The following is a 24,288-nucleotide window of genomic DNA, read 5'->3' as shown; positions in this document are numbered from 1 at the left end:
AAGGTCCGGCAAAAGAGCGGGAACTGCATACATACATTCAGTGCCCAACAGCACACTATACAATACAATTAAAATTATATACAACATATTCGGAACAAAATAAAAGACATACCTGCACACGAAGAGACAACACACAATATGTTAGCCCTCGGTGCAGTCACAGCTCTCGGGCACCTGCGTGAGCACATAGCAACTCACTCAAACACGGTCCCAAATACTCCCGAGTTACAATAGTGTAACGACCCTGTGCTTTTGCGGCACAGTCGACAGCGCGCCGGACTTCGGGCTTGAAGGTCGAGGGTTCGAGACCTGCTCCCTGCCTGCTGTTTCATTACATTGGTGTCAGAAGTGATCGGACCTTGCATCCACGACAGTGCGTGTGCTTGGCCGGAGAGCGCGTTCCTGTAAGACGTTGAGTCGCAAGCTAGCGCGAGGACGCGCTCTTTGAAAGGAGGGAGTAGTGTAACGACCTTGGGTTTATAAGCGCGGAAATCGACTCTGCCGCTTGAGCATGCTTTTGCGGCACAGTCGACAGCGCGCCGGACTAAGGGCTTGAAGGTCGAAGGTTCGAGACCTGCTCCCTGCCTGCTGTTTCATTACAATAGGTACCCTAATTAGCGAGCTTGGTGAAAGTTGTTAACATAAATCTTTATAATTGTTCACATTGTAACAAAACCTATAGTTGCGTAACAGCACTTTATGTAACTTTACCACAGTTTTATATTGTCAAATTACAGCGCCAAGGACAACATACCTTGCTAGCTGAAGGTCCGGCAAAAGAGAACGATAAAAGGGTAAGTAAGTACGGATAACCCGCGATGGACCAAACCAAAATATACAAAGTTTTACAATTAGGTGTATTTACAATATAGATATCAAAAAATGTTTGTACACCGAAAAATAACATTAACTATGCTGCTGTAATTAAATAAAGAAAACACATTGAATTATTATTATTGTTATTAACTTATTAACATCCCCTCTTGACCTGGCCTACTTGAACTGTCCTTGCTTGCAACTTGGTGCATAATCTAGGGGAACAACATCACTCTACTACATTCACCCCCACTGTTTTACACTAGATTATAGGCACAAAACAAAACACATTACCTCGAAGGTAACAAAGCAAAGAAAGAAAAAAAAAATTCACACCCACAGAGCGACGGAGTAACCCAGTGTAGTCCCTTAAATCTAGACCCACAAATGGTCGATCAACTGGAAAGCTATCCCGCGAAGGATTAGGAAAAATAAGAGGTAGCTAATCCCTTATTCAACCGTATACAAAAAATGCCAGATACATTTTATGCTGATGAACTACACCCAAAGTTACATGAATTGTCAAAAATATTAGACCAACCCACAAATCACTCTAAGACCCAGTTAGATTACCACATACACACAAAAAAAGAAAAGGTAGGCAATATCCTACCGTCACTGAGAAACCAAGAACGGTTTCATTTCCTGTGTAGACATAGTTTGGATTAGCCTATTCACTGGCTTAATAAATCTGCCTAGTCTAGTCCGAACACCCTCACCCAAAAACCTAGCAGGAATGTCACAGACAGCACTAACCGTGCTCAGAGGTCTAACCTCAGGTTGGGGAATACTACAACTCGGCCTATCCGGATCCAGCACACTTTCAGTTACAGACACAACACTAGTAGTGTCAGACGACTGATCAGAATCCTGGTAGATTGCCACAGACCACACTGACAAAGCATCTTCAACCAAGTCATATGGCCATTCCACTTCACTTCCATCAACTGGGACTTCACCATCCTCTTGGAATATCCTCCCAGAAGACTCAGGAAGGCTTGCTACCCAGTGAACAGTCCTTGCGTCACTCCCATCCATTTTGCTGGACGTTGCAGACATCCCAGAGAACACGTCACCACTCGATAGATATCCGTGACTCTCAGGTTCCTCCCAAGAAGGCAAAGGCAGAAAGTTGACTGGCATAATCAGGTTCCTATGCACCGTCTTGATGCGTCCAGTGGTTGGGTGCTGTATACGATATGTGTTCAGTGAGCTGTTCTTCGCAACAACTATGTACACCGCACTGTCCCAGCGATCAGCCAGTTTCTTCTTGCCCCTCTCTCCCTTGTTAGCAAGTAGAACTCTGTCTCCCTTCTCTACCGAATGACCCTTCGACCGTCTGTTGTAGGCCTCGGCTTGTCTCTTTTGTTGCTTACTAGCATGCTGCTGAGCCAATGTCATGGCTTCTCTCAGATCCTCACCCAAAGACTGGACATACTTATCCACATCGACCGTGTCCCCATCCAACAGCACACTTTCAAACATAACATCTACTGGCAACCTAGGGGTGCGTCCAAACATCAAGAAGAAGGGCGGAAACCCAGTAGTCTCATGAACAGTGCAGTTATAGGAGAATGTCAATGTGTTCAACATCTGAGGCCATTTAGCCTTGGACCTAGCTGGCAGAGCTCTAATCATCCCACCCAGCGTGCGATTTAGACGTTCTGCTTGACCGTTCCCCATGGGATGATAAGGTGTGGTGTGGGACTTTCCAACACCAGATAACTGAAGTAATTCTGCAATAAGTGAACTTTCAAAGTTAGCACCCCTGTCAGAATGGATACAATCAGCAAACCCATAAACGCAGAAGAAATTATTCCAGAGAACACGAGCCACAGTCTTAGCAGACTGGTTTAGACACGGATACGCACATGCCAGCTTAGTAAAGTGATCAGTCACTACTAACACATCAATAGACTTGTTGTTTGAATCTTCTGCAGTCCAGAAATCAATACACACAAGTTCCAAAGGTGCCGTTGTCACAATGGAGACAAGTGGAGCTCTTGCTTCAGGCTCAGGTGCTTTACTCAACACGCATCTCTTACAGTGGGCCACGTATTCCTTGACATCCTTTTCCATAGAGTCCCAGTAAAACCGCTGTCTCGTAAGCCACAATGTGCGCTGCTGACCCTGATGACCAGCATCATCATGAACTCCCTTCAACACAAGGCCTCTCAAAGACACAGGTACAACATACTGGAATATTTTCTTCTTACTCACTGGGTGTTTTGAGACACGATACAGAATCCCTAACCGCGTGGTGAGTTTTCCCCACTGTCTTAGAGTATAAACTGTTTCATTAGCTTCAAAGACTCGCTCTCTCCTAGATGGGCGCCGGCCTCTATCTACAAAGAACATGACTCTGCTGATGACAGGATCCAGTGACTGGTTATCATACAGCTCCTTGTGTGTAAAGACAGGTAAAGGGCTCTGACCCATGGACATCAACTTCTCAAGGTGCTGCGCATGTGAAATGGCCCTCACCGTGGCACCATCATCCCATCGGCGGTGAGCATGAAGGACAGCAGACACCTCTTCACAGGAAACCAACCCACTGACATCGTCTCCAGCTCTACTTAACTCACTCCCAGGAGCCATAGACGTTCCACAGCCAGCCTCGGGCTGTTCACAGGAGAGGCGGAACATGTCTTGAACATCACCCACTCGAAGACCTCTGGCTTCCTCCAGCAGGACATCATATGGGATTCTTGTCAGTCGGTGCAAAACTGTGGAGCGGACAAATGGCTCTCTGCTCAAAGCATCAGCAACAACATTCTTGGGACCTGGTATGTCCTGGATATCAAAGTCAAAGGGTGCCAGCTTTGCAACCCATCTCTGCTCGCATGCATCAAGTCTCGGCTTTGTAAGAATATATTTGAGTGGATTGTTGTCGGTCCACACAGTAAACTTATGCCCTCGCAGCCAATGGCTGAATTTATCATGAATGGCCCATTTCATGGCTAAAAATTCCAGCTGGTGAGCAGGATACTTGGATTGTGCATGATTAAGAGATTTACTAGCAAAAGCTATTGGCCTGGCTATTGCCGTCCCATCTTGCACTTGGGATAGTACAGCTCCCAAACCACTAGTAGATGCATCCACAGAAAGTAAAAATGGCTGAAAAAAATCTGGATGAGCCAGCAGTGCCTGGTCAACTAGTGCTGATTTCAAAGCTTCAAAAGCGAGTTGACATTCGGCAGTCCAGTCTGCAGCAGTGAGCCTGCGAGAGGGACCAGGCCTCCTCCCACCCTTGCCTCTCCTAGGCTTCTTCTGACCTGTAGTTAGCTGAAACAATGGCCTAGCAACCATGGAACAATTCTCAATGTAGTGTTGATAGTATACTACCATACCAAGAAAATAACGGATTTTGCTAGGAGACGGAGTGACACCATCAGCTTCCATCATCTCGCTCTCAGTCACGTTCAAAATAGTTTGAACTTTAGCAGGGTCAGTGGCTACACCCTCCTGAGAAATGATGTGACCCAAAAACTTAACAGACCTCCTCAAAAACTTGCACTTAGACGGAGACAGTTTAAGATTGTGCTCCTGCAACCGCTGAAAAACCATCTCAAGTCTCTGCAGACTCTCTTCCTCAGTCTTAGCAAAAACCATCAGATCATCCAAATAACAAAGGAGACTTAGAAAGTTTTGGTCACCAAAGATGGTCAGCATCATTCTCATGAACGTAGCCGGGCTGTTGCAGAGGCCCTGAGGCAACCGATTGTACTCGTGCAGGCCTAAAGGAGAGGAAAAGGCAGTGTATTTCTTATCCTCTTCATGCAGTGGCACGTTATAATACCTTGACGTCAAGTCCATTGTGCTGAAGAAGGCATTACCTCCCAGCGCGGCCAGTACATCAGCCTGATGAGGCAGGGGATGAGCGTCCTTTACAGTGCGGGCATTTAACCACCTAAAGTCAGTACATAGGCGCAAGTCCCCATTCTTTTTCCATACCAGCACCAATGGTGAGGCATACTCACTGCTGGATTTTCTGACGATTTCCTTTTCCTCCATATCATCCAGTGTTTCCCTGAGTTTTTGGTAATGAGCTGGAGAAAGCCTACGATAAGGTAATCGAAATGGGCGGTCATCAGTCAGCCGTATGCGATGGCAGAACCCCTTTGCCTCACCACAATCTAGGCTATGTCTAGAGAACACAGTGTCATACTTCCCAATTAAATTGACAAGTTTATCCTTCCAGAACTGTGAAACTGGACACTCCTCAACAGACAGGCCTTGAAGTCCAAGATTGCTCAGTGTACTGTTGCCATGAACTACACTGCCACCAACTGAACTCTTAGCTGTCAGACTGCCGTGTGAGCTGTCACATTGAACTTTAGCCACGTTCTGGTAAGCTGCTTGCTGCTTGACATCATCAAAATCCTCTAATGCAATGCAAGGATACACATCCGCCACTTTAGCATTTCGTCTCAGGGTAACTGGTGATGTTGTTGGATTCACTATCTTCACAGGTAGCCATCCATCCCCCCACAGAGGCGTAACTACTCTCCCCACTAGTATGTGTCGATTCACACAACGAGACGTGCTGGGCTCGACAACAATAGTACTGCCCACAGAGAGTTTTGTCTTTGGGGGTAGGCGGCCCCACACCAGATGCTCACTCATGGGTTGGAGCGTTACTGCTCTCTTCAACTTAATGGTGCCTACTTTATCTGGGATGGAGTCTCCTCTCCATCTCTCCAGATTTGACAGGAGACGCAGGAAGTGGCTGTCATCGCACTGGCTAGAGGAACCTGGTGTACCCACCACCCGCCAGTAGCTGTCATTTGATTTGAACTGTCTAATCAAAGACTTCAACACATTAGTGCCCACAATGAGTTCATCAACCTGCCCATCTACAATAAGCACTGGGACTACATAGCTGAAGCCATAAAGCTGCATTTTTAAATCACACATGCCCACTGGGCTAGTTTGCTTCCCACCACAACCCACCAGGATGATATCTGAAGGAGCTAGAAAGTTCCCCTCTACCACTCCTGCCTCCCTCAACCGAGGTACAATATATGCGCGCAGAGTAGTAGCCATGGACCCACTATCTAACATCCCCTTCAGCTCAACTTTATCCTGTACTAGCACAGAGGTGTAAAACAAACTGTCATTCTGAGTAATTCTCATTGTGTTCTGAAAAATGACTGTGTTGTTCTTGGGTACTGACTCACAAAAGTAAGAATAAACAGATTTGATATCATCATCAGTGGAGGAAAAACAAAACTGCCCCACATTGCCCTCCTCAGAATGGAGGCATTCTAGTTTTCCTGAGACCTGCCAGTCTGTCCACATCCAGGGCTCTGTCGCTGCCCAGCCTCACTACAGTCAAAGCTCATGTGGCCCGGAGAGAAGCACTTGAAGCACAGCTGGTGCATCTGACAGTGAGCTTTGGTCCAGTGATTAGTGCTTCCACAGACGGCGCACTCACGCTGACGTTTGTGGAACTGTTTACGGGGCCCTCTGTTCACAGACTGCATATTGCTGACCAGAGCCTTCTCTAACAAAGTCAAAACCTTCTCTAATGTCTCACCCTCAGATATAGATGGTGCCTGGTCTGGTTCACGGCCACATTGAGAAAAGGATGACACCTTAGGTCTGTTCACAGGACCCACTCCCTCCTGGGGGGAGTCAAAGACGGCAGCCACCTGCTGTGAAAGTTGTGTTCTACATGCTTTACGTTCCCTTAACAGTTCATCCAACTGATTCTGTACCTCACTGGCTGTCCAGTCACGAAGGGGTTTGCTCTTGAACACTTGGGCCAACTCTTTATCAGGACAGTTGCGTACAAACATGACTGCCAACTCTGAGCACTCATTGGGTAGGGTCCTGCCCTCACTCACAAGGTACTGTTTGGCTGCCTCTGCAGCTTTGTTAAGCCTAATCCAGAAATCTATTGGACCCTCATAAGCATATGGTTTGATTGAATAGAAATCAGCTAGTGGCATACCTGAGCAGACAGTATCCCCAAAGTGTTGCTCATGGGGAACACTGAACACCGCCTTAACATCTGTGACAACAGGGTTGTTACGCATCCAGACTTTGGTCACATCCCGTGCCCTCCCCATGAGCCTAGACATCACCTCCCCAACATTCTCAGACCCAGTGTAACCCCTTTACTCTAAGTAGACTCCCATTAACTCCTCCCACTCCAGGACAGAGTACTTATCTGAGCCATCACCCCTAAAGAAAGGTGGAGGACTAACATCGGACTTCACAACCAGATTCAGCTTGGACGCATCAATAAAGGTTGACCCACACTGCTCAGGCAGGGGAAAGACTTGAAACATTTTTTTTGAAACCCCAGACTGCAGTAAACTCGCTCTGATAGATTCACCTATCTCTGAACCAATCTGCTTAATAATGTCACTAAGCTGACTCGGAGGCGTCCCATTATCACTGAGGACTGTGGATGATGGTACATCAAAAGACAGAGGTGGGATACCCTGGTCAGGTGGAACAAACAGCCTACCCCTCCCAGCGCTTGCAAACTCAGGACTAGCAAACGCTCTACTCCCAGGAGCTGACTGTACAAGTGGTGTAAATGCAAGGACACCCCTCCCTCTACCCACACTAAAATCCCCAGCATAACTAAATTTGTAGACTTGAGAGTCTTCCATGGCTTGACAGAGCACTAAAATACAATGTAATTTACTGCATTCAAATACAAAAAAAGAATTGCAATAAACAAATTCATCAAAAACATACAAATAAGCATGAATACCTGTATCTAATGAGTATGCTACACTCACATTCACTGTTCACAGTATATATTAGCTTACAGCAAACCATCAACAAATGCGCATGCGCAGGTCGTGCGCCTCAGCCACATGCACAGCTCCCGGGGGTCAGCTTGAGCTGACCAGTCGGCAGGTCACGGCACCAGTTTGTAGCGTGGTTCGTTCTGCGTTTTGTGTTTTTATTTAGGACACTGCCACAACTGGAATGCTGATGGTAGAATCATTTTTATTCGACCTGCACACGAAGAGACAACACACAATATGTTAGCCCTCGGTGCAGTCACAGCTCTCGGGCACCTGCGTGAGCACATAGCAACTCACTCAAACACGGTCCCAAATACTCCCGAGTTACAATAGGTACCCTAATTAGCGAGCTTGGTGAAAGTTGTTAACATAAATCTTTATAATTGTTCACATTGTAACAAAACCTATAGTTGCGTAACAGCACTTTATGTAACTTTACCACAGTTTTATATTGTCAAATTACAGCGCCAAGGACAACATACCTTGCTAGCTGAAGGTCCGGCAAAAGAGAACGATAAAAGGGTAAGTAAGTACGGATAACCCGCGATGGACCAAACCAAAATATACAAAGTTTTACAATTAGGTGTATTTACAATATAGATATCAAAAAATGTTTGTACACCGAAAAATAACATTAACTATGCTGCTGTAATTAAATAAAGAAAACACATTGAATTATTATTATTGTTATTAACTTATTAACATCCCCTCTTGACCTGGCCTACTTGAACTGTCCTTGCGTGCAACTTGGTGCATAATCTAGGGGAACAACATCACTCTACTACACATAGACATTTGAGTTATAGATCTGTCATTCTCATTTAAAGCAAGTCTAAGAAGCGGTATAACTGTTATACAGTATGTTCACTGTTTCTATGCTTCCCATGTTTAAGTAAATGTTTTTTGTCTTTTATTTTCATTTTGTAAATATTATATTTTGGATTATGGAAAACAAATTTCACAGCGGTTTAGATGGTACAATGGTACACTTAAGGACGTGAATCGTCCTACACAATTAACAGAGCAGTCTTACCTGTTGACCTCAGACTTCTTGTTCTTGAAATTGGCGAATCGCAAACAACTGACAGGTGCACACACCAGCACCTACTGTGTGAGGCCAGTCACCTATCTATACCGCTATTTGTCTTGACTACACAAACGTCTGGACAGCGTGTGCACTAAAGGAAACGAAGAAATCTGGCCATGTACTATCTCCACCCGGCACAGCCAGAAGAGGACTGGTCACCCCTCAGAGCCTGGTTCCTCTCTAGGTTCCTGCCTTTCTAGGGAATTTTTCCAGAGCCACCGTGCTTCTACATCTGCATTGCTTGCTGTTTGGGGTTTTAGGCTGGGTTTCTGTATAGCACTTTGTGACATCTGCTGATGTAAAAAGGGCTTTATAAATACATTTGATTGAAAATATTCTCTTAAGTTACCCTGAATTTTGTATAAAATAAAATAATTCTCTACAAACCTCACTACTCCCATCACCCCCACCCAAAATACCCACCCCATTTCCGTCCAACGCTTCTGACCCTGCCACACAACCTCTCCCTTTCTACATCACACATCTCACAAAATAATAATACATGTTCAAACGTTTCCTCTACCGTACAGGCATTACACATTCCAGTACCATGTTTCCCTATCAATTTCAAAGATGAATCCAATCATGTATGCTCTAATCTCATTTTACACAACATAATTTCCCCCCTACTATTCCCATTACATGACACTATCTCCCGTATAGATTTTCTTGTACAATAAAAATGTCTTCCCTTACTATACTGCTCAAAAAAATAAAGGGAACACTTAAACAACACAATGTAACTCCAAGTCAATCACACTTCTGTGAAATAAAACTGTCCACTTAGGAAGAAACACTGATTGACAATAAATTTCACATGCTGTTGTGCAAATGGAATAGACAACAGGTGGAAATTATAGGCAATAAGCAAGACACCCCCAATAAAGGAGTGGTTCTGCAGGTGGAGACCACAGACCACTTCTCAGTTCCTATGCTTCCTGGCTGATGTTTTGGTCACTTTTGAATGCTGCCGGTGATTTCACTCTAGTGGTAGCATGAGACGGAGTCTACAACCCACACAAGTGGCTCAGGTAGTGCAGCTCATCCAGGATGGCACATCAATGCGAGCTGTGGCAAGAAGGTTTGCTGTGGCAAGAAGGTTTGCTGTGTCTGTCAGCGTAGTGTCCAGAGCATGGAGGCGCTACCAGGAGACAGGCCAGTACATCAGGAGACGTGGAGGAGGCCGTAGGAGGGCAACAACCCAGTAGCAGGACCACTACCTCCGCCTTTGTGCAAGGAGGAGCAGGAGGAGCACTGCCAGAGCCCTGCAAAATGACCTCCAGCAGGCCACAAATGTGCATGTGTCTGCTCAAACGGTCAGAAACAGACTCCATGAGGGTGGTATGAGGTTCCCGACGTCCACAGGTGGGGGTTGTGCTTACAGCCCAACACCGTGCAGGACGTTTGGCATTTGCCAGAGAACACCAAGATTGGCAAATTCACCACTGGCGCCCTGTGCTCTTCACAGATGAAAGCAGGTTCACACTGAGCACATGTGACAGACGTGACAGAGTCTGGAGACGCCGCGGAGAACGTTCTGCTGCCTGCAACATCCTCCAGCATGACCGGTTTGGCGGTGGGTCAGTCATGGTGTGGGGTGGCATTTCTTTGGGGGGCCGCACAGCCCTCCATGTGCTCGCCAGAGGTAGCCTGACTGCCATTAGGTACCGAGATGAGATCCTCAGACCCCTTGTGAGACCATATGCTGGTGCGGTTGGCCCTGGGTTCCTCCTAATGCAAGACAATGCTAGACCTCATGTGGCTGGAGTGTGTCAGCAGTTCCTGCAAGAGGAAGGCATTGATGCTATGGACTGGCCTGCCCGTTCCCCAGACCTGAATCCAATTGAGCACATCTGGGACATCATGTCTCACTCCATCCACCAACGCCACGTTGCACCACAGACTGTCCAGGAGTTGGCGGATGCTTTAGTCCAGGTCTGGGAGGAGATCCCTCAGGAGACCATCCGCCACCTCATCAGGAGCATGCCCAGGCGTTGTAGGGAGGTCATACAGGCACGTGGAGGCCACACACACTACTGAGCCTCCTTTTGACTTGTTTTAAGGACATTACATCAAAGTTGGATCAGCCTGTAGTGTGGTTTTCCACTTTAATTTTGAGTGTGACTCCAAATCCAGACCTCCATGGGTTGATAAATTGGATTTCCATTGATTATTTTTGTGTGATTTTGTTGTCGGCACATTCAACTATGTAAAGAAAAAAGTATTTAATAAGATTATTTCTTTCATTCAGATCTAGGATGTGTTGTTTAAGTGTTCCCTTTATTTTTTTGAGCAGTGTACTTTCATCCCATTGTCTCTGCCAAAAATCTAAACCATTTTTCAGAATTCATGTTTTATTTTCCCCTCTACCCAACTGCACCTGTATAATTCATTTCAATATCATTTCTTTGTATTTCTAACCATAAATCCTCACGTTCTGACTTTCCAGATCTTAAACTACATAAAACTGATGTAGAGTCCCAACAATATTACTACTCTTCTTGGTTGCACCTCTATCCATTTCAAACCAAAAATCAACGCAAATATTTCTGTTGAATATACAGATAAATCATTTGTTAGTCTTGCATAGATTAGTCCTTCCTTTTCTGAATCCACTCTGGTATGGACTTAATAGACCCCTATGTACAAGGTAATACATCTGCCTACAATCAACTGTTCCATTAATTGACAGAGATTTGATGCAAGTCCAATAGATCTATAACTAGCAGGATGGATCTTTACCAGGTTTCACAAAAGGCAACACCACAGCACGTTTCCATCCTGATGGTAGCACTCCTGTCCTTCATATTTTGTTAAATAAACTCAATCTTTATCAAAACCTCTGTAGGCAGATGTTTACACATAATGTAGCATAATCGAAACAGCCATAACATCTTCCTCATATAACGCAGGTATCTGTATTGTCTTTGTCACGCCCCGATCTGTTTCACCTGTCCCTGTGACTGTCTCCACCCTCTCCAGGTGTCACTTATTTTCCCCAGTGTATTTATCCCTGTGTTTCCTGTCTCTCTGTGCCAGTTCGTCTTGTATGTTTAGTCAAGTCAACCAGTGTGTTTTTCCCGTACTCCTTTTCTATTCTCTTTTTGCTAGTCTTCCCGGTTTTGACCACTGCCTGACTCTGGACTACTTTCCCGCCTGCCTGATCATCCTGCCTGCCCTGACCTTGAATCTGCCTGCCCTTCGGTACCTTTTGGAACCTGAGCTGGTTTTGACCTTTTGCCTGTACACGACCATTCCCTTTTTGGATTAATAAACATTATAAGACTCCAACCATCTGCCTCCTGTCTGCATCTGGGTCTCGCCTTGTGCCTTGACAGTCTTTCCTTTCCCCATCATCCACTTTAACATTTTACACACATTCCCAGTTGTTTCCCTTACCATAGAACAGGGGTACTCAAGTACTATTTGAGAAGGTCCAGTCACACAAATGTCCTAGGTGGCAAAGGTCTGGATGGATAATATAATTTATCGGAGTAGTAACAAATCCCCACCTTACAACCCTTGGGACCCCAAAGTGTTCACACCCGTCTTGCTGGCGGAGAGAAAATGTTGCAGTTTTAAAGCTAATTTCCCGCAATTCTACACATTTTGCATGGGACTGAGATTTGTTTTTGCTGTTGATGGCATTATTGATGGCCTTATTACATGCTTCAGTCCACCAAGGAACTATTTTTCATCTACCATCCCGTCTACCATCCCCAGCATCCAATATGACTGAATTCACAGATGCAGCACAGTCTTCTACCGAACCTTCAAATGACATTTTATGACTCTACTTTTCACACAGTGTAAAAAAGTTCCCAGTTTGCTTTGTCAATGCACCAATTTGAAACCAGTTCCCTTTTCTGAAAACATACGTTAAGATCTATTTAGCACATGACTGGGAAGTGATCACTGTCTATTGTGGATTATATCGTCACATCCCACTCACATATACCAGCAATGGAGGAGGAATCCAATGCAAGATATGACCATGACGATGTACCTCTATTCACATTTACCCGTGTCCCCCAACAATCATTTATACAAACTATTCCCCTCTGCTCCATAAACTCTTCAACCACTAAAACCATTGGCATCTGTGCTATTGCTGCCCACAAGCTGTTATGCGCATTAAGCTCCACACCATATCTCCTTATCACACCATATCACCTTTTGTTTGAGGGACTTCCATGGTACTGCTATCTGGAATCCTTGGGACTTTACTACCCTCAACCAAAACTTTCACTTTTGTTTGAGGGACGTTCCATGGTAATGCTATCTGGGATCCTTGGGACGTCCCTAGCCCCAACCTTACCAAACCTTAAAAGCGGCAATATGTAACTTTTTGTGAGACCAGACCAAATTCGCATAGAAATTTGAGTTATAGCTCTGTCACTCTCATTTAAAGCAAGTCTGTAATACAGTATGTTCACTATTTCTATGCTTCCATTGCTTTAGTAAATATTTTGCGTCTTTTACTTTAGCTTTTATACATCCCCCTCTGTGCGCGTGACCGAGGTAAAAACAGTTTCAGGTTGGATATTCGACGGATATTCGACTATAGTTTTCCTTCAGTGCACCAACAGCAGTTAGGGATGTCAACTTAGTGACAAATCTATTTTTTCAAATGTCAATAGCTCTTTAACCATTAATCCTAAAACGTTCAAAACTGGTTCTAGCTAACCTGATGGCATAGACACACATTGCACACACATTATTTGGTTGATTTACATCTCGCACTATTTTAAATTATTTATTTACATATTTGAATTTAAATAGCTCATTGGTCATATGACCTACTGACTTCAAATAAGGTTTAGAATGTACACTCAGTGGGCCTACACATTGCACACCCTTTAGTTTGTCCATTTTTATCTCACACGTTTACATAAATTTTTCCAAATGTAAAATTTCAAACGCTCCTTGGTCATGTGACCTACTGACCTCAGACAAGGTTCAGAATGTCCACTGACTAAGTCTTCATATCGCACACTCTGTTTGTCTACTTTCATCTCATGCTATTAGACTTAAAACCTGTTGAGGCTCGGGGGCAGTATTGAGAAATTTTGAAAAAAATATGTGCCCATTTTTAACTGCCTCCTACACCAACTCAGAAGCTAGGATATGCATATTATTAACACATTCGGATAGAAAACACTCTGAATTTTCTAAAACAGTTTGAATGGTGTCTGTAAGTATAACAAAACTCATATTGCAGGCAAAAACCTGTGAAAAATAGATAAAAAAAAAAATTGAATTTTGTGACTGTACTATTTAGTGTCATTGTTTTATAGATACCATAGTGAGAAAGGATTCATTTCGCAACTCCTACGGCTTCCACTAGATGTCAACGATCTTTATAAAGTTGTTTGAAGCGTCTATGATGAACAGAGACCGGATGGCAATGAAGAGAAGTTGACCTCCCTGGGATGTCGTCACTTCATTATTGGCTGCACCTGCGCAATCATGTGATGCGATACATTTTTCAAAGACGTTTTTCAAGACACAGGAGAGGTCGGGTTGAAACATTACTGATGTTTCACGTTAAAAATGGCTCTAAAGATTGATGCTAAACAACGTTTGACATGTTTGAACAATGTAAATAGATTATTTTTTTTACTTTTCGCCGTGACTCCCCCCCCCCCCGCGCTACTTTTTAGTAGCCTACCGAAGCGCTAACAACATGGAACAACTTGGAGTTATTTGGACATCAATTATGAACTTTGTCAAAAGAAACCACATTTGTAGTGGACCTGGGATTTCTAGAAGTGCCAATGGATGAAGATAATCAAAGGTAAGGGAATATTGACAATAGTAATTTTGATATTACATGGTTACAGATGGTGCTAACCTGTATAGCCTAGCCTATTGTTCTTAGCACAGCACCCGGTTTATTGCAAATTGTGATTTCCCAGTAAAGTTATTTTGAAATCTGGCATTGCAGTAGCATTTACGAAATGTTAAACTATGAATATTTGAATGACAATAATATAATTTACCAATGTTATCGAATAGTAATTTTGTGATTTGTAACGTTGTTCACCGGAAGCATTTGAGAGAAAAAAAAAATCTGATTTTCACCGCTTCGGTAAAATGCTGTTTTTGGGTATAAATATCAACTTGATGGAACAAAAAATGCATGTATTGTGTAACATAATGTCTTAGGAGTGTCATCTGAGGAAGATTGTCAAAGGTTGGTGCATAATTCTAGCTGGTTATCCGCTTATGGTGACGCCTGTCTTTGAATTGACAAAACATTACACACAGCTATTTTCAATGTACTCTCCTAACATAACCTAACTTTATGCTTTCGCCGTAAAGCCTCTTTGAAATCGGACAATGTGGTTGGATTTAGGAGATGTTTATCTTTCAAATTGTGAGAAATAGTTGATTGTTTGAGAAATTGAAATTATTAGATTCTTGCAGTTTTTGAATTTCCCGCCGTGGTCTCTTGACAATGAATCCCGATATCGGGATAAGATCCCCAACAGGTTAAATCTGTAAGCCTGAGACCCAGTAGGTGTGGACATTGCTGTACAGTGGACACCCACACTCAGAAGTCATTTGGAGAAAAAGAGAGTATCTGACTGATAGAGTAGTTAACAGTGATTACTATTATCTGTCTGACTCCCTTGTACCCTCAAACCCTTCCAGGACATTACAATCTCACAATGCAGGATATTCCATGGTCCCTAGACTCCTTTCTAACAGTCCTCAAGCTTCAATAGGATAGTCAATGACTGTGTAACTGTTGCAATTCAGAGTCAATGTTTTCATTTTAGTAAGTCTTATGGTCGGGCATAAAATGTTATTTCCAGTTTCTTGCTTTCTCAGGTCCTGCTGAGTGGACGGTATTGATGCCTTTTCAGTCTAGCTCCAGTTAGGTGTCATTATGTTATAAGCACCACGCCACCCCACTCCCGTTTCATAACACCCTCAAACCTTCTACCATTTGTCTACACTCCAAGAACCATGAGATCCCCCAGATCCATGACAACCATATCCATAGCCTTCTTAGCTTGTAGGTCTAAAAGCGTTTTTGTCCTTACTATGTTGAAATATCAAAGACTAAGCTTTTTGTGTGACTCTGGCAAGTCATTTCAAGTCAAAGCCTTGTTTTCCCTGGTACATAAACATATACTACTAACTAGTTCTGTTTATTTTGACTTTGCAGCATAGAAATCTTGTTGTTGGGAGCTGTAAAACACTTCCACAGCTGTATGTTAATAAAGAAATAGTACAGCTCAGTGCCATGGTAAATGTTAAGTCAGCTGTGGGATATGGACAGTAGAGGGGGATGCTGTTGTAGTGACAGTTGAGTCATCACTATTTTCAGGGCTTTTCTTTTGATGAGGGTCACAGCACTGGAGAATAACCTGGTTCTGGTCCAGATGTACTGGACTCATTTGCCCGAGGGTGGCCTCTAAAATAGTAAATGAAGTTATGTTTGCTTGTGCACTGGTCATCCTTATGCACTCCATGCAATACTTGCTGTTGTTTGTAATAGTTATTGTCATGTTTTTGTCCACATTTGTTTGGAAATATGTGTAACTGTTCTTTGTTGTTGGCATACAGCTGCATGGTACTGTGACATTAGTTGTCATGTTGCCCACTAAGCTGGTTGTTGTTAGTCTAAAGCATACTTTTACAAGTTTGTTTCATATTTGCATTTGTCCCCCAGCTCTTTGCCTCAAGAGTCCAGTCTTCCTTTCACAGCCCTTATTGCAAAGACAACATTGTAAAATCCTTTTTCCAAAATTGATTTAGGTACATTTTTTGTGAAGGGGTATGAGGGTTGTGAAATGGGTCATTTAATAGTAAAATCATTTAAGGGATCAATACATTTCTATATTGCATCCCCAGTATCTGCATGAACAATCATGCCAAGTGTTTTTGGTTGACCCTGCTGGACAGAAAGAGAAGGAGGAATTGGAACACGCTGCATTCAAATTCAGGTCTTAGATATTCCATTGTACTGGATCTAATACATATTAGCATTTTACATACATTCATAAGTGTAATAATTTTCTATGACATACTGTGAAAAACTCTCTTGGCTGCTGACTCTGTCACTTTCAGACATGCGCAGAGCAGACTGAAAGGGGAAGGGTAGCTCTTGACTTGAACCACAGGGGTTCTCTGTAAAGAGAGAGTAATCCAAAAGGCACAGACACACACCTTGACTTTCTATTGGCACCGTTGACCTGTATGTATTCTCTCCTGATTGGCTCTGTGGTGCACAGTCTGGCAGTCTGACTAAAGTGCCAGAGGTATGAGGAGAGACATCCTCCTTTGTATTTATGGGAACAAATATTTCCTAACACTTTGGATCCCATTCTTGGACAGTTATGCATCAATGCAAAAAAATAAAAATAAAAAATACAAGGTGGAGGTTACTGTCCATGTGTAACCTCAACCTTGTGGGTCTGTGGGTGTTTGGGCCAATAAAATGCCAACTCAATTCTACCACTGACTAGTCTCTCATGCCCCTATGAACGGGGACACAGGGCAATAGTTCTTCATCTAAACCAGCCCTTTTTTACTGGAGTACACTAACCCCTAATTGGGGCTCTTTTCTTGACACACAGTAGCAGTTTACCAGATAAGAAGTCAAGAAGATCAAAAAGTAGATGGTTGTAAGGGTGTATTACGTCCTGTGCTGGCCCCATTGTCATATCCAATCTGGATTCTGAGTGGTGAAATCATAGCTGAAAAATGCCTCTATGTATGTGTCTACTGTATGTGGGAATGTCGTATGTCCATCCTACATGTAGTGTTGGTACATGGAATATTCCTCAACTGCATATATCATAAATTGCTATTGCAAATAGAAGTATTATGTTCAACAACTGACATTTTCAGATATTATTTTGACAAACACTCTTTGGTGCTTACAATTCATTCTCTATTGTCATAGATTTGGTGGGCACTGTCAGCTGTGATCTTTGTGATATGACTTTCTTTAAGCACATACTGATGAAACTGTCACTTAATATGTTTTTCTTAAAGTCTACAAACACTCTACATTTATTCACTCTGTGATAGGGTTGGATCCTATATGCTACTTTTATTATTGTCCTGTAAATGGTTCAGCTCCTATAATTTAGGCTGTGTGTAGAATGGGCCATAAAGAAAATTACTACTACTTGATTATAGTGATAAGGAAATCAGCATACGGTTTTGGCCTGTGTATTAATTTGCCTATAAACTAATCAGAATTCCTTTATGTTTACATAAAAAAGAGAATACTTCAAAATGAGAAGATCCTGCCATGGAAAAGACGACTGGGTGGACATAAAGTGGAAAGGAGGGGAAATAACTCACACCATCCTGCAGGACACCTTCAGCTGCGGGGTTTTTGTAATGCAGGTTTGATAGTTATATTTTCAATAATGAATGGTTAGCTGTTATGTGACAATTAGGTCAAAAACTCTATTTTATTTTTTGGTGTAGATGGCCAAGGAAGTTGCACAGAACTTCCAACATCCTTTCCCAAATTGATATGGAACTTTCAAAAACACATGGAGCAACTGCGAAAAGAAATGGCTGAGGATATACAAAAAATGTCTGGTATGTAATGACATTTAATTCATGTTCATTGTTCATAGATGAGAGCACCCCTCCAGCTTGGATGGAGTCTGTCACTCCTAAGCAGGCCAGGCTTGGTCCTGTTTGTGGGTGAGTCCCAGAAAGAGGGCCAATTATTTACAAATTCTATCTTTTGGGAAGGGCAGAAAACAGTTTTCAACCAGCAATTGAGTTGTGAGACACTGCTGTAGAAGCTCATCACTCCCCCTAACTGGGAGGGGGCCAGAGACAATTACTTGATGCCGACACATCTTTCTAGCTGATTTACACGCTGAAGCTATGTTGAGCTTGGTGACCTCTGACTGTTTCATCCTAACATCGTTGGTGCCGACGTGGATAACAATATCTCTCTACTCTCGTCAGTTTTAGCCTTAGCCAGCACCATCTTCAGATTAGCCTGATCGTTGGTAGCCCTGCCCCCATGTAAACAGTGTATGATCGCTGGATGATTTATTTTTAAGTCTACCACTACGGGTAATGGAGTCACCAATGACAAGGGTGTTCAATTTGTCAGAGCTAATGGTGGGAGGCTTCGGCGTCTCAGACCCCGTAACGGGTGGAGGGGAAACCAGAGAAGACTCGGATTCTGACTCGTTGCTTAATACCGAGGAAAAGACAGTTTCAAGTTGGATATTCGACGGATATTCGCGCTTTCAAACCTCAATAGCTTACAAATCATTTGAGCCACGACTACAAATAAGTATCATTATGTTGGAGAAATTGCGCACAACATTGCACTGTTCTTATTTTCACGTTTGGACATTAATTCGCTTTCAAAAGCTAATAAACATGTGGAAATGTGAGCAGCATTTTGTATTCCTAGTTGAATTAGTTAGGGAGCATAAACAAAGTACAAACTTTTTTTACATTAGAATTTCAATAGCTCCTTGGTCATGTGGAGCCATGATTGACTCAGTGGGTTTTGTCCACCATGCCTCCGGACCTACTCACTCCCACAGTCATACTCTTAACCTGAACCTAGTTTTGTCTTGTGGAATAAATATTGTGGATCTTAATGTTTTTCCTCCTAATCCTGGACTATCGGACCACTATTTTTATTACATTTGCAATCGTAACAAATAATCTGCTCAGACCCCAACCAAGGATCATCAAAAGCCGTGCTATAAATTCTCGGACAACCCAAAGATTCCAAGATGCCCTTCCAGACTCCCTCCACCTACCCAAGGACGTCAGAGTACAAAAATCAGTTAACCACCTAACTGAGAAACTAAATTTAACCTTGCGCAATACCCTAGATGCAGCCGCACCCCTAAAAATAAAAATCATTTCTCATAAGAATCTAGCTCCCTGGTATACAGAATATACCCGAGCCCTGAAGCAAGCTTCCAGAAAATTGGAATGGAAATGGCGCTACACCAAACTGGAAGTCTTCCGACTGGCTTGGAAAGACCGTACCATGCAGTATCAAAGAGCCCTCACTGCTGCTCGATCATCCTATTTTTCCAAGTTAATTGAGGAGATAAGAACAATCCAAAATGTATTTTTGATACTGTCGCAAAGCTAACTAAAAAGCAGCATTCCCCAAGAGAGGATGGCTTTCACTTCAGCAGTGATAAATTCATGCCATCCCTAGGAGGGGTGCGTCACTTGAGTGGGTTGAGTCACTGACGTCATCTTCCTGTCCGGGTTGGTGCCCCCCTCTGGTTCGTGTCGTTGGGGAGATCTTCGTGTGCTGTACTCAGCCTTGTCTCAGGGTAGTAGGTTGGTGGTTGAAGATATCCCTCTAGTGGTGTGGGGACTGTGCTTTGGCAAAGTGGGTGTGGTTATATCCTGCCTATTTGGCCCTGTCCGGGGGCATCGTCGGACAGGGCCACAGTGTCTCCCGATCCCTCCTGTCTCAGCCTCCAGTATTTATGCTGCATTAGTTTGTGTCGGGGGGTTAGGGTCAGTCTGTTATATCTGGAGTATTTCTCCTGTCTCATCCGGTGTCCTGTGTGAATTTAAGTATGCTCCCTCTAATTCTCTCTCTCTCTTTCTCTTCTCTCGGAGGACCTGAGCCCTAGGACCATGCCTCAGGACTACCTGGCCTGATGACTCCTTGCTGTACCCAGTCCACCTGGTCATGCTGCTGCTCCAGTTTGAACTGTTCTGCCTGCGGCTACGGAACCCTGACCTGTTCACTGGACATGCTACCTTGTCCCGGACCTGCTGTTTTGGACCCTCTCTCTACCGCACCTGCTGTCTCTAACTCTGAATGTTCAGCTATGAAAAGCCAACTGACATTTACTCCTGAGGTGCTGACCTGTTGCACCCTCTACAACCACTGTGATTATTATTATCTGACCCTGCAGGTCATCTATGAACATTTGAACATCTTGGCCATATTCTGTTATAATCTCTACCTGGCACAGCCAGAAGAGGACTGGCCACCCCTTAGAGGCTGGTTCCGCTCTAGGTTTCTTCCTAGGTTCTGGCCTTTCTAGGGAGTTTTTCCTAGCCACCGTGCTTCTACATCTGCATTGCTTGCTGTTTGGGGTTTTAGGCTGGGTTTCTGTACAACACTTTGTGACATCGGCTGATGTAAAAAGGGCTTTATAAATACGATTGATTGATTGAGTGATTGCAGTAGTGTAGGGCCCTGGACAAATGTTACATTCACTTTACGATCAGCGTAACATTAAAAAAGTAATTTCGGCAATTTTCTAAATAAAAGTTTCCAACCTAATAATAGAAACGTTTCAATAACCTTTTTTATTCATGATATGAGAAATAATTGTGCTATTTTTTTCATATTTAAGTGACATTTGCAACAAATATGGATTTTAAAACATGTTTCAAGGTCAAATAAATGCCCCCAGTGCAAATCACTGTATTGAAATAGATATTGGCTTTTAAAGTAAAAACTATGCTAGGTGCCAAAGTAAAATTATTGTAGGGAATACTCAGTAGGGTCTGTAGAATGTATATTAAGTGATAATGCCCGAGAAGCCGGTGTTTGGAGGATGTATTGCATGGGTGTTGTAGTGATGCCTCTAGCACAGGAAGGTAGTGAAGGACAGGTTGCCCAGCTACAGACCATACCCAGGAAGGAGCGTCTGCTAAATGACAAAAAAAATGTTTAAAAAAATGGTAGTGAAGGACAGGTTTGCCCAGCTACAGGCCATGTCCATGAAGGTACAGTATGAACAGTAGGATCATGCATTGAGGGGGTAGATTTGTAGATGAGGCTATATGTGTGAATCAAACCTGGGTCATATACTACAACTGCTCATGATTTAGCTTAACCTGGCAGGTAGAGTTTGCACTTTTGGGACTATTCAGTTGTTTCCATTGTGTCTAAATATAGTACACACACTTTATTTTCAGTTCACCTGTTTACATGACGGTATGAGGAACTAACTCATTGTATGGAGTAGAATGACACCCTGATGCAGGTTGCGACACACCTTTCCTGTTACTTCATCAGATAACTTTGTTTATATGCTACACTTCCTCTTAAAGAGACAAAGTTAGAAAGACTGAATCACGGTTAGGAAGCCTAAATACCTGTGTGTGTGTGTAATGCACACTAGAATAGAATACAGCATATCTACCATGTGTGCTGTTGGAAACTGCTGTGTTTGACTTACAGTAAGAGCAAGCTGAAAGTTGAAGTTGAAACAGCCTCTTTCTAACCACAGAACAGAAGTGTTCCAACCCCTGCATCTCTAGTCTGAAACATGGTTACACCTCTTTCTGCTTGAGTCAGGTTTTTTGTGGTTCTTAGTGAAAAGCCTTGCAAAACACTCAATGATACCAAAATACATTATAGTGTGATGTAGTTTTTGCTCATGGATGTCTAAGAAAATAGACTAGGGCAAGTGCATTGATGATGTCAAACAATGCTTCAATGAGAAACCTCAAAGATTGGCAAGTAATGTACAATAAAGGGTTTAGATAATGTATCTCCAGCAACACAGGGCTTACATCCGGTCACAAGATAGGTTGTACTGCCCTCTAGTGTCAGTAGTATTAACAGACATGAACTAAGTCTAATGTCAAGCCAATATCAATATAAACCTATTTCTCATTGATACATCGACTCTGCCACCCCCCAGGCTTTTTGTCTTTGTGAGAAGTCTTACACAGAAAGGGTGTAGATCACAGGAGGTTGGTGGAACCTTAATTGGGGGAAATGGGCTCATGGTAACACCTGGAGTTGAATGTGTGGAATGGTATCAAATACAACACGTGGTTTACATGTGTTTGATGCCATTCCATTTGCTCCGTTCCAGCCATTATTATGAGCCGTCCTCCCCTCAGCAGCCTCCACTGGTGTAGATAATGTATCTCCAGCAACACAGGTCTGTATGTTACTCTGAACTGTGAAGGGAATCATTCAGTGATCATCATCAAAATGAAATATGATTTGATCGTTAGATCTTGTAGATGTTTGGAGGCTCAGAATCCCTGCTTCCCCAGGAACAGTAGCTAATGGGGATCATAATAAACGTATCTTCAATGAGAGATCCTGAAAGTGGTTGAGTCAAGTGCAGCGAGTCATAACAATCTTCCAACTGATCCTTTATTCTGACTGATGCCATAGAACGCTTGCTACAGCTCCAATCATATTATTTTCCAGAACCACAAGAGGATTGTCACAAATATAATCATATGGTCAGTTGACTCTGTCCATTCTGTACAGCACTTTGAGATATCAGCTGATGTAAGGGCTATATAAATACAATTTGATGTTCATATCACCATGTCAGCATGTGCTGGAATATAATATATCTGTTTTGGTGAGTCTGCACACTAGTGAGTCCATTGTAACAAAATAAGTTTATTATTTAGAAAGAGCATACATCCAGTCACTGGCTAGGTTGTACTGACCTCTAGTGTCAGTAGCATTAACAGATATTAACTAAGACTAAACAGGAAGCAGCTGAGTTCAATGTAAAAGAAAGGGTTTAGATAATGTATCTCCATTAACACAGGTCTTACATCCGGTCACTGGCTAGGTTGTACTGACCTCTAGTGTCAGTAGTATTAACAGATATTAACTAATGTCAATCCAATATAAATACAAGGTATTTGATCTACTGATTCTGTGATCCTCCAGATTGTAGTCCAGCTGCTGGAGGAAGTATCCCAAAGGAAAGAGGAAGCAGCTGAGGTTAAAGGTCAGACAAAGCAGCTCAGCCGGACACTGAAAGTGGGGAGAAGCCCAGGTTCTGAGGAGAGGCCCAAGTCTGCCAGGAGACCATTGACTCTCTGCACCTGCAGAGCAACAGCAGCCTAGTGGCCCTGGAGAAGATACAGACCAGGGTATGACTGACCTCTCTCCTCATTCATAGTCGTCTGGAGTAGATACAGACCAGGGTATGACTGACTCTCTCCTCATTCATAGTAATCTGGAGTACAGACCAGGATATGACTGACCTCTCTCCTCATTCATAGTCATCCTTATCATGCTGTCACCGTAAGCAATGAGGTGGTCACCAGTGATGTGGTGGTCACCAGTGATGTGGTTATAAAAAGAACAGAAAGGCCTGGACACTGTATATGCTCCTTACTACCACATTTAATGACAACGGTTCAATCCTTTTTCATCTCGACATTATTAGGCCAGCACCTACAGTACCAGTCCAAAGTTTGGACACACCTACTCATTCATGACTTTTTCTTTATATTTACTATTTTCTACATTGTAGAATAATAGTGAGGACATCCAAACTATGAAATAACACATATGGAATCACATAGTAACCAAAAAAGTGTTCAACAAATCTAAATCTAGTTTATATTTGAGATTCTTCAAAGTAGTCACCCTTTGCCTTGATGACAGCTTTGCACACTCTTAGCATTCGCTCAACCAGCTTCATGAGGTAGTCAACTGGAGTGTGCCTTGTTAAAAGTTAATTTGTGGAATTTATTTCCTTCTTAATGCGTTTGAGCCAATCAGTTTTGTTGTGACAAGGTATGGGGTGGTATACAGAAGTTAGCCCTATTTGGTAAAATACCATGTCCATATTATGGCAAGAACAGCTCAAATAAGCAAAGAGAAACGACAGTCCATCATTA

At 43.1% G+C, this 24,288-nt stretch overlaps 1 protein-coding gene and 3 long non-coding RNA genes across 4 annotated transcripts in view; 2 read left to right on the top strand and 2 right to left on the bottom strand.

Annotated features, from left to right (window-relative positions):
* The window catches only part of LOC106572807 (tumor necrosis factor receptor superfamily member 5), a 16,401-nt gene extending 15,657 nt beyond the window's left edge, over window positions 1–744 (bottom strand). Inside the window, exon 1 of the mRNA XM_014147297.2 lies at window positions 1–744. This exon is cut by the window's left edge and continues 304 nt beyond it. The gene's annotated coding sequence lies outside the window, so the exon portion shown is untranslated.
* LOC106572746 (uncharacterized) overlaps window positions 1–24,288 on the top strand; it is an 89,540-nt gene that overhangs the window by 48,009 nt on the left and 17,243 nt on the right. The window lies entirely within an intron of this gene.
* Window positions 7,771–8,129, bottom strand: LOC123727358 (uncharacterized). The gene is made up of 2 exons (XR_006759332.1): window positions 8,069–8,129; window positions 7,771–7,859 (listed from the first exon to the last, which is right to left on the bottom strand). It is a non-coding gene; the product is annotated as an uncharacterized lncRNA (long non-coding RNA).
* LOC123727360 (uncharacterized) lies at window positions 14,414–20,168 on the top strand. The gene is made up of 3 exons (XR_006759334.1): window positions 14,414–14,470; window positions 17,919–18,045; window positions 18,130–20,168. It is a non-coding gene; the product is annotated as an uncharacterized lncRNA (long non-coding RNA).

The sequence above is a fragment of the Salmo salar genome, chromosome ssa15 (assembly GCF_905237065.1).
Source record: "Salmo salar chromosome ssa15, Ssal_v3.1, whole genome shotgun sequence".
Lineage (NCBI taxonomy): Eukaryota > Metazoa > Chordata > Actinopteri > Salmoniformes > Salmonidae > Salmo > Salmo salar.
Note: the sequence above shows the minus strand (reverse complement) of the source record. Positions and strands in the feature narration are given on the sequence as shown.